Source organism: Myxine glutinosa, chromosome 1 (assembly GCF_964187855.1).
Source record: "Myxine glutinosa chromosome 1, kmMyxGlut1.1, whole genome shotgun sequence".
NCBI lineage: Eukaryota > Metazoa > Chordata > Myxini > Myxiniformes > Myxinidae > Myxine > Myxine glutinosa.
In genome coordinates, this window is record NC_136261.1 from 11,980,878 (window position 1) to 11,994,204 (window position 13,327).

General features: G+C 36.1%; 1 long non-coding RNA gene across 1 annotated transcript in view; it reads left to right on the forward strand.

Moving 5' to 3' along the window:
- Positions 1-313: 313 nt before the first annotated feature.
- The window catches only part of LOC144892997 (uncharacterized), an 80,710-nt gene continuing 67,696 nt past the window's right edge, over positions 314-13,327 (forward strand). The window contains exons 1-2 of the long non-coding RNA XR_013624169.1: positions 314-469; positions 10,255-10,315. This is a non-coding gene — a long non-coding RNA (uncharacterized LOC144892997). The remainder of the gene's footprint in view (positions 470-10,254; positions 10,316-13,327) is intronic.

The following is a 13,327-nucleotide window of genomic DNA, read 5'->3' on the forward strand; positions in this document are numbered from 1 at the left end:
GTAAAGTTTAATGTAAAGATGTCAGTATGATACAATATAATGAGGTTAGAGTATGGTGTAAAGTTTAATGTAAAGATGTCAGTATGATACACAATAATGAGGTTAGAGTGTGGTGTAAAGTTTAATGTAAAGATGTAAGTATGATACTGAAGGAGCCGGGGCTCCCACGTCGATCGGAAGAATGGACACGACAAAAAGCTAGAATTCATCTGAGTTGCTTTAATGAAATCAAACACTCAGGCACTCTGAAAACCCGTTTATCAGTCAGCAATATATATCTATTCCGCCAGGGGGTTTGCCCAGGCCCGGCGCCAGGGGGCGTGGCCCAGCGTCCTGGCTGCGGCCTGGCAAGTTGAGCGCGGGCCTGGGCGTCCTGGACGAGCCCGGCATGGTGATCGCTCCGCGTCCTTGATAGGTGCAAGGCGATTGTGAAAACTCAGCGGCAGCCGCTACAATACAATATAATGAGGTTAGAGTATGGTGTAAAGTTTAATGTAAAGATGTAAGTATGATACAATATAATGAGGTTAGAGTATGGTGTAAAGTTTCATGTAAAGATGTAAGTATGATACAATATAATGAGCTTAGAGTATGGTGTAAAGTTTAATGTAAAGATGTCAGTATGATACACAATAATGAGGTTAGAGTATGGTGTAAAGTTTAATGGAAAGAAGTCAGTATGATACAATATAATGAGGTTAGAGTATGGTGTAAAGTTTAATGTAAAGATGTCAGTATGATACACAATAATGAGGTTAGAGTATGGTGTAAAGTTTAATGTAAAGATGTAAGTATGATACAATAAAATGAGGTTAGAGTATGGTGTAAAGTTTAATGTAAAGATGTAAGTATGATACAATATAATGAGGTTAGAGTATGGTGTAAAGTTTAATGTAAAGATGTCAGTATGATACAATATAATGAGGTTAGAGTATGGTGTAAAGTTTAATGTAAAGATGTCAGTATGATACACAATAATGATGTTGCAGTATGGTGTAAAGTTTAATGTAAAGATGTCAGTATGATACAATATAATGAGGTTAGAGTATGGTGTAAAGTTTAATGTAAATATGTCAGTATGATACACTATAATGAGGTTAGAGTATGGTGTAAAGTTTAATGTAAAGATGTAAGTATGATACAATATAATGAGGTTAGAGTATGATGTAATGTTTAATGTGAAGATGTCATTATGATACACTATAATGATGTGGCAGTATGGTGTAAAGTTTAATGTAAAGATGTCAGTATGATACAATATAATGAGGTTAGAGTATGGTGTAAAGTTTAATGTAAAGATGTCAGTATGATACACAATAATGAGGTTAGAGTATGGTGTAAAGTTTAATGTAAAGATGTCAGTATGATACAATATAATGAGGTTAGAGTATGGTGTAAAGTTTAATGTAAAGATGTCAGTATGATACACAATAATGAGGTTAGAGTATGGTGTAAAGTTTAATGTAAAGATGTCAGTATGATACAATATAATGAGGTTCGAGTATGGTGTAAAGTTTAATGTAAAGATGTCAGTATGATACAATATAATGAGGTTCGAGTATGGTGTAAAGTTTAATGTAAAGATCTCAGTATGATACAATATAATGAGGTTAGAGTATGATGTCATGTTTAATGTAAAGATGTCATTATGATACACAATAATGAGGTTAGAGTATGGTGTAAAGTTTAATGTAAAGATGTCAGTATGATACACAATAATGAGGTTAGAGTATGGTGTAAAGTTTAATGTAAAGATGTCAGTATGATACACAAGAATGAGGTTAGAGTATGGTGTAAAGTTCAATGTAAAGATGTCAGTATGATACACAATAACGAGGTTAGAGTATGGTGTAAAGTTTAATGTAAAAATGTCAGTATGATACACAATAACGAGGTTAGAGTATGGTGTAAAGTTCAATGTAAAGATGTCAGTATGATACACAATAATGAGGTTAGAGTATGGTGTAAAGTGTAATGTAAAGACGTCAGTATGATACACAATAATGAGGTTAGACTATGATGTAATGTTTAATGTAAAGATGTCATTATGATACACAATAATGAGCTCAGAGTATGGTGTAAAGTTTAATGTAAAGATGTCAGTATGATACAATATAATGAGGTTAGAGTATGGTGTAAAGTTTAATGTAAAGATGTCAGTATGATCCACTATAATGAGGTTAGAGTATGGTGTAAAGTTTAATGTAAAGATGTAAGTATGATACAATATAATGAGGTTAGAGTATGATGTAATGTTTAATGTAAAGATGTCATTATGATACACAATAATGAGGTTAGAGTATGGTGTAAAGTTTAATGTAAAGATGTAAGTCTGACACAATATAATGAGGTTAGAGTATGGTGTAAAGTTTAATGTAAAGATGTCAGTATGATACACTATAATGAGGTTAGAGTATGGTGGAAAGTTTAATGTAAAGATGTCAGTATGATACACAATAATGAGGTTAGAGTATGGTGGAAAGTTTAATGTAAAGACGTCAGTATGATACACAATAATGAGGTGAGAGTGTGGTGGAAAGTTTAATGTAAAGATGTCAGTATGATACAATATAATGAGGTTAGAGTATGGTGTAAAGTTTAATGTAAAGATGTCAGTATGATACACAATAATGAGGTTGGAGTAAGGTGTAAAGTTTAATGTAAAGATGTCAGTATGATACACTATAATGAGGTTAGAGTATGGTGTAAAGTTTAATGTAAATATGTCAGGATGATACACTATAATGAGGTTTGAGTATGGTGTAAAGTTTAATGTAAAGATGTCAGTATGATACACTATAATGAGGTTAGAGTATGGTGTAAAGTTTAATGTAAAGATGTCAGTATGATACACTATAATGAGGTTAGAGTATGGTGTAAAGTTTAATGTAAATATGTCAGTATGATACACTATAATGAGGTTAGAGTATGGTGTAAAGTTTAATGTAAATATGTCAGGATGATACACTATAATGAGGTTGCAGTATGGCGTAAAGTTTTATGTAAAGATGTCAGTATGATACACAAAAATGAGGTTAGAGTATGGTGTAATGTTTAATGTAAAGATGTCATTATGATACACAATAATGAGGTTAGAGTATGGTGTAAAGTTTAATGTAAAGATGTCAGTATGATACACAATAATGAGGTTAGAGTATGGTGTAAAGTTCAATGTAAAGATGTCAGTATGATACACAATAATGAGGTTGGAGTATGGTGTAAAGTTTAATGTAAAGATGTCAGTATGATACAATATAATGAGGTTAGAGTATGGTGTAAAGTTTAATGTAAAGATGTCAGTATGATACACAATAATGAGGTTAGAGTGTGGTGTAAAGTTTAATGTAAAGATGTAAGTATGATACAATATAATGAGGTTAGAGTATGGTGTAAAGTTTAATGTAAAGATGTAAGTATGATACAATATAATGAGGTTAGAGTATGGTGTAAAGTTTCATGTAAAGATGTAAGTATGATACAATATAATGAGGTTAGAGTATGGTGTAAAGTTCAATGTAAAGATGTCAGTATGATACACAATAATGAGGTTAGAGTATGGTGTAAAGTTTAATGCAAAGAAGTCAGTATGATACAATATAATGAGGTTAGAGTATGGTGTAAAGTTTAATGTAAAGATGTCAGTATGATACACAATAATGAGGTTAGAGTATGGTGTAAAGTTTAATGTAAAGATGTAAGTATGATACAATATAATGAGGTTAGAGTATGGTGTAAAGTTTAATGTAAAGATGTCAGTATGATACACTATAATGAGGTTAGAGTATGGTGTAAAGTTTAATGTAAAGATGTCAGTATGATACACTATAATGAGGTTAGAGTATGGTGTAAAGTTTAATGTAAAGATGTCAGTATGATACACTATAATGAGGTTAGAGTATGGTGTAAATTTTAATGTAAATATGTCAGGATGATACACTGTAATGAGGTTAGAGTATGGTGTAAAGTTTAATGTAAATATGTCAGGATGATACACTATAATGAGGTTGCAGTATGGTGTAAAGTTAAATGTAAAGATGTCAGTATGATACACAATAATGAGGTTAGAGTATGGTGTAATGTTTAATGTAAAGATGTCATTATGATACACAATAATGAGGTTAGAGTATGGTGTAAAGTTTAATGTAAAGATGTCAGTAGGATACACTATAATGAGGTTAGAGTATGGTGTAAAGTTTAATGTAAAGATCTCAGTATGATACAATATAATGAGGTTAGAGTATGATGTAATGTTTAATGTAAAGATGTCATTATGATACACAATAATGAGGTTAGAGTATGGTGTAAAGTTTAATGTAAAGATGTCAGTATGATACACTATAATGAGGTTAGAGTATGGTGTAAAGTTTAATGTAAAGATGTCAGTATGATACACTATAATGAGGTTAGAGTATGGTGTAAAGTTTAATGTAAAGATGTCAATATGATACACAATAATGAGGTTAGAGTATGGTGTAAAGTTTACTGTAAAGATGTCAGTATGATACACAAGAATGAGGTTAGAGTATGGTGTAAAGTTCAATGTAAAGATGTCAGTATGATACACAATAACGAGGTTAGAGTATGGTGTAAAGTTTAATGTAAAGATGTCAGTATGATACACAATAACGAGGTTAGAGTATGGTGTAAAGTTCAATCTAAAGATGTCAGTATGATACACAATAATGAGGTTAGAGTATGGTGTAAAGTGTAATGTAAAGACGTCAGTATGATACACAATAATGAGGTTAGAGTATGATGTAATGTTTAATGTAAAGATGTCATTATGATTCACAATAATGAGGTTAGAGTATGGTGTAAAGTTTAATGTAAAGATGTCAGTATGATACAATATAATGAGGTTAGAGTATGGTGTAAAGTTCAATGTAAAGATGTCAGTATGATACACTATAATGAGGTTAGAGTATGGTGTAAAGTTTAATGTAAAGATGTAAGTATGATACAATATAATGAAGTTAGAGTATGATGTAATGTTTAATGTAAAGATGTCATTATGATACACAATAATGAGGTTAGAGTATTGTGTAAAGTTTAATGTAAAGATGTCAGTATGATACACTATAATGAGGTTAGAGTATGGTGTAAAGTTTAATGTAAAGATGTCAGTATGATACACAATAATGAGGTTAGAGTATGGTGTAAAGTTTAATGTAAAGATGTCAGTATGATACACTATAATGAGGTTAGAGTATGGTGTAAAGTTGAATGTAAAGATGTCAGTATGATACACAATAATGAGGTTAGAGTATGGTGTAAAGTTTAATGTAAAGATGTCAGTATGATACACAATAATGAGATTAGAGTATGGTGTAAAGTTTAATGTAAAGATGTCAGTATGATACACAATAATGAGGTTAGAGTATGGTGTAAAGTTTAATGTAAAGATGTCAGTATGATACACAATAATGAGGTTAGAGTATGGTGTAAAGTTTAATGTAAAGATGTCAGTATGATACACAATAATGAGGTTAGAGTATGGTGTAAAGTTTAATGTAAAGATGTCAGTATGATACACAATAATGAGGTTAGAGTATGGTGGAAAGTTTAATGTAAAGATGTAAGTCTGATACAATATAATGAGGTTAGAGTATGGTGTAAAGTTTAATGTAAAGATGTCAGTATGATACACTATAATGAGGTTAGAGTATGGTGTAAAGTTTTATGTAAAGATGTCAGTATGATACAATATAATGATGTTGCAGTATGGTGTAAAGTTTAATGTAAAGATGTCAGTATGATACAATATAATGAGGTTAGAGTATGGTGTAAAGTTTAATGTAAAGATGTCAGTATGATACACAATAATGAGGTTAGAGTATGGTGTAAAGTTTAATGTAAAGATGTCAGTATGATACAATATAATGAGGTTAGAGTAAGGTGTAAAGTTTAATGTAAAGATGTCAGTATGATACACTGTAATGAGGTTAGAGTATGGTGTAAAGTTTAATGGAAAGATGTCAGTATGATACACAATAATGAGGTTAGAGTATGATGTAAAGTTTAATGTAAATATGTCAGTATGATGCACAATAATGAGGTTAGAGTATGATGTAAAGTTTAATGTAAAGATGTCAGTATGATACACAATAATGAGGATAGAGTATGGTGTAAAGTTTAATGTAAAGATGTCAGTATGATACACTATAATGAGGTTAGTGTATGGTGTAAAGTTTAATGTAAAGATGTCATTATGATACACAATAATGAGGTTAGAGTATGGTCTAAAGTTTAATCTAAAGATGTCAGTATGATACACTATAATGAGGTTAGAGTATGGTGTAAAGTTTAATGTAAAGATGTCAGTATGATGCACAATAATGAGGTTAGAGTATGGTGTAAAGTTTAATGTAAAGATGTCAGTATGATACACAATAATGAGGTTAGAGTATGGTGGAAAGTTTAATGGAAAGATGTCAGTATGATACACAATAATGAGGTTAGAGTATTGTATGTACCGTTTGGAGTATGTACCATTTGTCGTACATACTGTTTGTGGTAAGTACCGTTTATTGTATGTACCGTTTGTGGTATGTACCGTTTGGGGTATGTACCATTTATCATACAAACTGTTTGTGGTATGTACCGTTTATTATATGTACCGTTTGTGGTATGTACCGTTTGGGGTATGTACCATTTATCGTATGTTCCGTTTAACATATGTACCGTTTATCGTATGTACCGTTTATCGTATGTAACGTTTGTGGTATGCACCATTTATCGTACATATTGTTTGTGGTATGTACCGTTTATCATTTCTACCGTTTATCGTCTGTACCGTTTGTGGTATGTATCGTTTGTGGTATGTACCGTTTATCGTATCTACCGTTTATCGTACATATTGTTTGTGGTATGTACCGTTTATCGTATGTACCGTTTATCGTATGTACCGTTTATCGTATGTACCGTTTATCATATGTACTGTTTATTGTATGTACTGTTTGTGGTATGTACCGTTTATCGTATGTACCGTTTGTGGTATGTACCGTTTATCGTATGTACCGTTTATCGTATGTACCGTTTATCATATGTACCGTTTATCATATGTACTGTTTATTGTATGTACTGTTTGTGGTATGTACCTTTTATCGTATGTACCGTTTGGGGTATGTACCGTTTATCATATGTACCATTTATCGTACATATTGTTTGTTGTATGTACCGTTTATCGTATGTACCGTTTATTATATGTACTGTTTATTGTATGTACCGTTTGTGGTATGTACATTTTGGGGTATGTACCGTTTATCGTATGTACCGTTTATCGTATGTTCCGTTTAACGTATGTACCGTTTATCGTATGTACCGTTTATCGTATGTACCGTTTATCGTATGTACCGTTTAACGTATGTACCGTTTATCGTATGTACCGTTTATCGTATGTACCGTTTATCGTATGTACCGTTTATCGTATGTTCCGTTTAACGTATGTACCGTTTATCGTATGTACCGTTTATCGTATGTTCCGTTTATCGTATGTACCGTTTATCGTATGTACCGTTTATCGTATGTTCCGTTTATCGTTTGTACCGTTTATCATATATACCGTTTATCATATGTACCGTTTATCATATGTACCATTTATCGTATGTTCCGTTTATCGTATGTACCGTTTATGGTATGTTCCGTTTATCATATGTACCGTGTATCGTATGTTCCGTTTATCGTATGTACCGTTTATCGTATGTTCCGTTTATCGTATGTACCGTGTATCGTATGTTCCGTTTATCGTATGTACCATTTATCGTATGTTCCGTTTATCGTATGTACCGTTTATCGTATGTACCGTTTATCGTATGTTCCGTTTATCATATGTACCGTTTATCGTATGTACCGTTTATCGTATGTACCGTGTATCGTATGTACCGTTTATCGTATGTACCGTTTATCGTATGTACCGTTTATCGTATGTACCGTTTATCGTATGTACCGTTTATCGTATGTACCGTGTATCGTATGTACCGTTTATCGTATGTACCGTTTAACGTATGTACCGTTTATCGTATGTACCGTTTATCGTATGTTCCGTTTATCGTATGTTCCGTTTAACGTATGTACCGTTTATCGTATGTACCGTTTATCGTATGTTCCGTTTATCGTATGTTCCGTTTATCATATGTACCGTTTATCGTATGTACCGTTTATCGTATGTACCGTTTATCATATGTACTGTTTATTGTATGTACCGTTTATCATATGTACCGTTTATCGTATGTACCGTTTATCGTATGTACCGTTTATCGTATGTTCCGTTTAACGTATGTACCGTTTATCGTATGTACCGTTTATCGTATGTTCCGTTTATCGTATGTGCCGTTTATCATATGTACCGTTTATCATATCTACCGTTTATCATATGGACCGTTTATCGTATGTACCATTTACCGTATGTTCCGTTTATCGTATGTACTGTTTATGGTATGTTCCGTTTATCGTATGTACCGTGTATCGTATGTTCCGTTTATCGTATGTACCGTTTATCGTATGTACCGTTTATTGTATGTACCGTTTGTGGTATGTACCGTTTATCGTACGTACCATTTATCATACGTACAGTTTGTGGTATGTACCATTTATCGTACGTACCATTTATCGTACGTATTGTTTGTGGTGTGTACCATTTATCGTACGTATTGTTTGTGGTGTGTACCATTTATAATACGTACCGTTTGTGGTATGTACCGTTTATCATACGTACCGTTTGTGGTATGTACTATTTATCGTACGTATTGTTTGTGGTATGTACCATTTATCATACGTACCGTTTGTGGTATGTACCATTTATCATACGTACCGTTTGTGGTATGTACCATTTATCATACGTTCCGTTTGTGGTATGTACCATTTATCATACGTACCGTTTGTGGTATGCACCAGTTATCATACGTACCGTTTGTGGTATGTACCGTTTATCATACATACCGTTTGTGGTGAGGACCATTTATCATACGTACCGTTTGTGTTGTGTACCATTTATCATACGTACCGTTTGTGGTATGTACCATTTATCATACATACCGTTTGTGGTGAGGACCATTTATCATACGTACCGTTTGTCTTGTGGACCATTTATCATACGTACCGTTTGTCTTGTGGACCATTTATCATACGTACCGTTTGTGGTATGTACCATTTATCATACGTACCGTTTGTGGTATGTACCATTTATCATACGTACCGTTTGTGGTATATACCATTTATCATACGTACCGTTTGTGGTATGTACCATTTATCATACGTTCCGTTTGTGGTCTGTACCATTTATCATACGTACCGTTTGTGGTATGCACACGTTATCATACGTACCGTTTGTGGTATCTACCATTTATCATACATACCGTTTGTGGTATCTACCATTTATCATACATACCGTTTGTGGTATGTACCATTTATCGTATGTATTGTTTGTGGTATGTACCATTTATCATACATACCGTTTGTGGTATCTACCATTTATCATACGTACCGTTTGTGGTATGTACCATTTATCGTATGTATTGTTTGTGGTATGTACCATTTATCGTATGTATTGTTTGTGGTATGTACCATTTATCATACGTACCGTTTGTGGTATCTACCATTTATCGTATGTATTGTTTGTGGTATGTACCATTTATCGTATGTATTGTTTGTGGTATGTACCATTTATCATACGTATTGTTTGTGGTATGTACCATTTATCATACGTACCGTTTGTGGTATGTACCATTTATCGTATGTATTGTTTGTGGTATGTACCATTTATCATACGTATTGTTTGTGGTATGTACCATTTATCATACGTATTGTTTGTGGTATGTACCATTTATCATACGTACCGTTTGTGGTATCTACCATTTATCGTATGTATTGTTTGTGGTATGTACCATTTATCGTATGTATTGTTTGTGGTATGTACCATTTATCATACGTACCGCTTGTGGTATGTACCATTTATCATACGTATTGTTTGTGGTATGCACCGATGTTGTTAATAATCTTAATAGTACGCAAACCGCGCAGATTGTGGTACACACTGTTTACCATGATTGAATGGGGAGGGAGAGGAATAGGAGTGAAGGTGAAGGTGTGTGTGTGTATGTTTGTGTATGTGTGTGCGGTGTGTGTGCGTTCGCATGATAATGTAAAGCGCCATTAGGGTCGTTTACTCTGCTTGATGGGACTATATAAGACTCCTTTATTATTATTATTATTATTATTATTATTAAGCGATAATAAGCCGATTCGATTTTGTTGCAGGTCCGAATCCAGATCCGACCCTTCAGTGGATACAGAATGTAACCTGTTCAACCTGACGGAGGTATGTCTCTCCCGAGTATCGCTCTACCTTATACATTTAATATATCACTTTATTTACATGTATTTCCACTAATAACATTCCTGTCGCAGTAATAATAATAATAATAATAATTTCTAGTTGTATCAATAATAATAATGTTTTTTTTGTTGTGCCTCAAGCTCTCACTATTCATCCCCAGCACAGCAAAGGAACCCCAATGTTAATTCAGGCTCCAGACGCCCGCCGGCCGCTGTCTCCTTGTACTGCCGCCACCCCCACACCCCAAACCCTCTACCCCCCCCTCCCCCGAAGCCGTCGGACAAAGCGCCGTTTGACGAAGCCGTTTAAAACACGCGTTTGTTTTCCGCGTCCGCACGGCCGTTCGATGGCCAACAAGGCTGTCTGAGCGGCCGCTGTGAGGCAGCAAGTCGGTCCGGTTCGCGGGGCTGGTGGGAAAATCAACAAGTGTAATATTGTTTAAAAATCCACGGGGCGAGGAAAATTAAAACCAACGTCACACACACATTATATATATATATATATATAATAATATATTGACTTATATAAACGACAACCCCCTCCAAGTACCCGCAGTAACGCACAGTGCGGAAACCTCCGGATTTTCATCTCGTTCCGAATGAGTTATCACGACTTTCGAGAGATTATACAAACTAACAATTTACTCTATCACAAGTCCCAGGGTCGCACATACCGACGGTCTCCCCGGAGGGTCGCATCGGGGTGCGTTCAGTGTACCTCTGGCGCCCCCTGCAGTACATGCACGGTATTGCGAGTTCAACGCGTTGAAATCCCACGTTCTCCCAGTAAATACCACGCTCACACGGACCGGGATTAAGCAATTGTTTCATGTGCGTCAGTCTGTCCGTCCGTCCGTCCAATAAACCTATCACTTTATTATCGTCAATTTATGATCGAGCAACAAACTTCAAATCAAATGTTATATTTTGAGCACGAATCGGAACGTAAATAGGAATACAAGTTTTCTGTTTTAACCTACTTTGGCTCTGAATTTGTCCGATCTCACGTGCACAAAGATCCTGATATTTTACTCCATCTGCCCGGCAGTTACAAAAAAAATTGAAAATCATTCCAAACAGGAAGTTTACTGTTTTCAAGGACGTCATAAATGACACAAACAAGCACCAATAACTTATTGGTGCTTAGTCTTAGATACGGTCTTAGACCTATAATAACGTCTTAGATAGGGTGGTGTAAAAGACGCCGGGGAAAACGGTGGTAAAACAGATCATTAATCTATATTATAATAGGCGAAGGTGATTCTGTCTGTCTGTCTGTCTGTCCGGGGGTGTGGCTTACTCCATTTACAGAGTAGCTCCACCCATTCTTGGAGAGGCTTCATGTAAACAAATATCCACCATTTTATTAACTCGAATAGCTGTGAGGCCTGTTTAGTTAGGCCCATGTTGTCTTTCTCTCTCACACAGGTTTATTTCAACTCTAATTCGATATATCATTTCATTTTTAACAGTCGCTAACATAGTTTTAGACTCGGTTGAAAAAAAACGGGAAGAGAATCCCATGAAAGTTTCCGTTTATACAACGAAATTAATTCTCAAAGGCCTGTAAAATAAAGCCCATTCATTGAGTCACCCTGACGATTTTATCGAATTCACGATCTGATTTAATTTTTATCGATGGTTTTAGACTCTGTGTCAGAAATAATTGAGAATATTCATGCACACACGGGAAAATGCAGAGATTTTTTTTTTTTAATCGCGCTGCGATGTTACATGAAAATACACCGCCTAAAATAACAGTCGGGGAAAATGTCGACATATATTAAAAATTCGCTTTTTCTTTTCCGTTAAGATATATTACTTTTACTTTTGATGACAGTCGTCACAAAACGACATATATTTCTTCGTTCTTATTTCATTCAACATTATTATCCGGAAGTAAAATGTTTCAGGAAATTACCGAGAGATATTTCTTCGTTTTTTTTTATTAGTTATGTGCGCATACACTTTAAATCGGTTTATTTGAAATCTTTAATTTTCACAATGTAATTTACTTGCCATTTGATGATTATGAGACACTTCCTCTTGAGGATCGTGACAATTCATGCGTTGCGTGGAAACTTCCATTCCCAAAATGAATGAGACGGGAGAGGAGCGAGGAGTTGGAGAGTGAAGAGCGAGGAGTTGGACAGTGAGGAGCGAGGGGTTGGAGAGTGAGGGGCGAGGAGTTGGAGAGTGAGGAGTGAGGAGCGAGGAGTTGGAGAGTGAGGATCTAGGGGTTGGAGAGCGAGGAGCTAGGGGTTGGAGGTCTAGGGGTTGGAGAGCGATGGGTTGGAGAGCAAGGGGTTGGAGAGCAAGGGGTTGGAGAGCGAGGAGCTAGGGGTTGGAGGTCTAGGGGTTGGAGAGCGAGGGGTTGGAGAGCGAGGGGTTGGAGAGCAAGGGGTTGGAGAGCAAGGGGTTGGAGAGCGAGGAGCTAGGGGTTGGAGGTCTAGGGGTTGGAGAGCGAGGGGTTGGAGAGCAAGGGGTTGGAGAGCAAGGGGTTGGAGAGCGAGGAGCTAGGGGTTGGAGGTCTAGGGGTTGGAGAGCGAGGGGTTGGAGAGCGAGGGGTTGGAGAGCAAGGGGTTGGAGAGCAAGGGGTTGGAGAGCGAGGGGCGAGGGGTTGGAGAGTGAGGAGCGAGGGGTTGGAGAGCGAGGAGCTAGGGATTGGAGAGTGAGGAGCGGTGGGTTGGAGAGTGAGGGGCGAGGGGTTGGAGAGTGAGGGGCGAGGGGTTGGAGAGTGAGGAGCGAGGAGTTGGAGAGTGAGGAGCGAGAGGTTGGAGAGCGAGGAGCAAGGGTTTCGAGAGCGAGGAGCTAGGGTTGGAGAGCGAGGGTTTGGAGAGCGAGGAGCTAGGGGTTGGAGAGCGAGGGGTTGGAGAGGTCGGCAAATTGAGTACCAGCTTGCTGGGATGAATGATCCGATGTGTACCCCGATTTAGAATAGGTACACTGTATCCCTGCGCATCGTAAGAGGCGACTAAGGGTTGGCGTCAGGAAG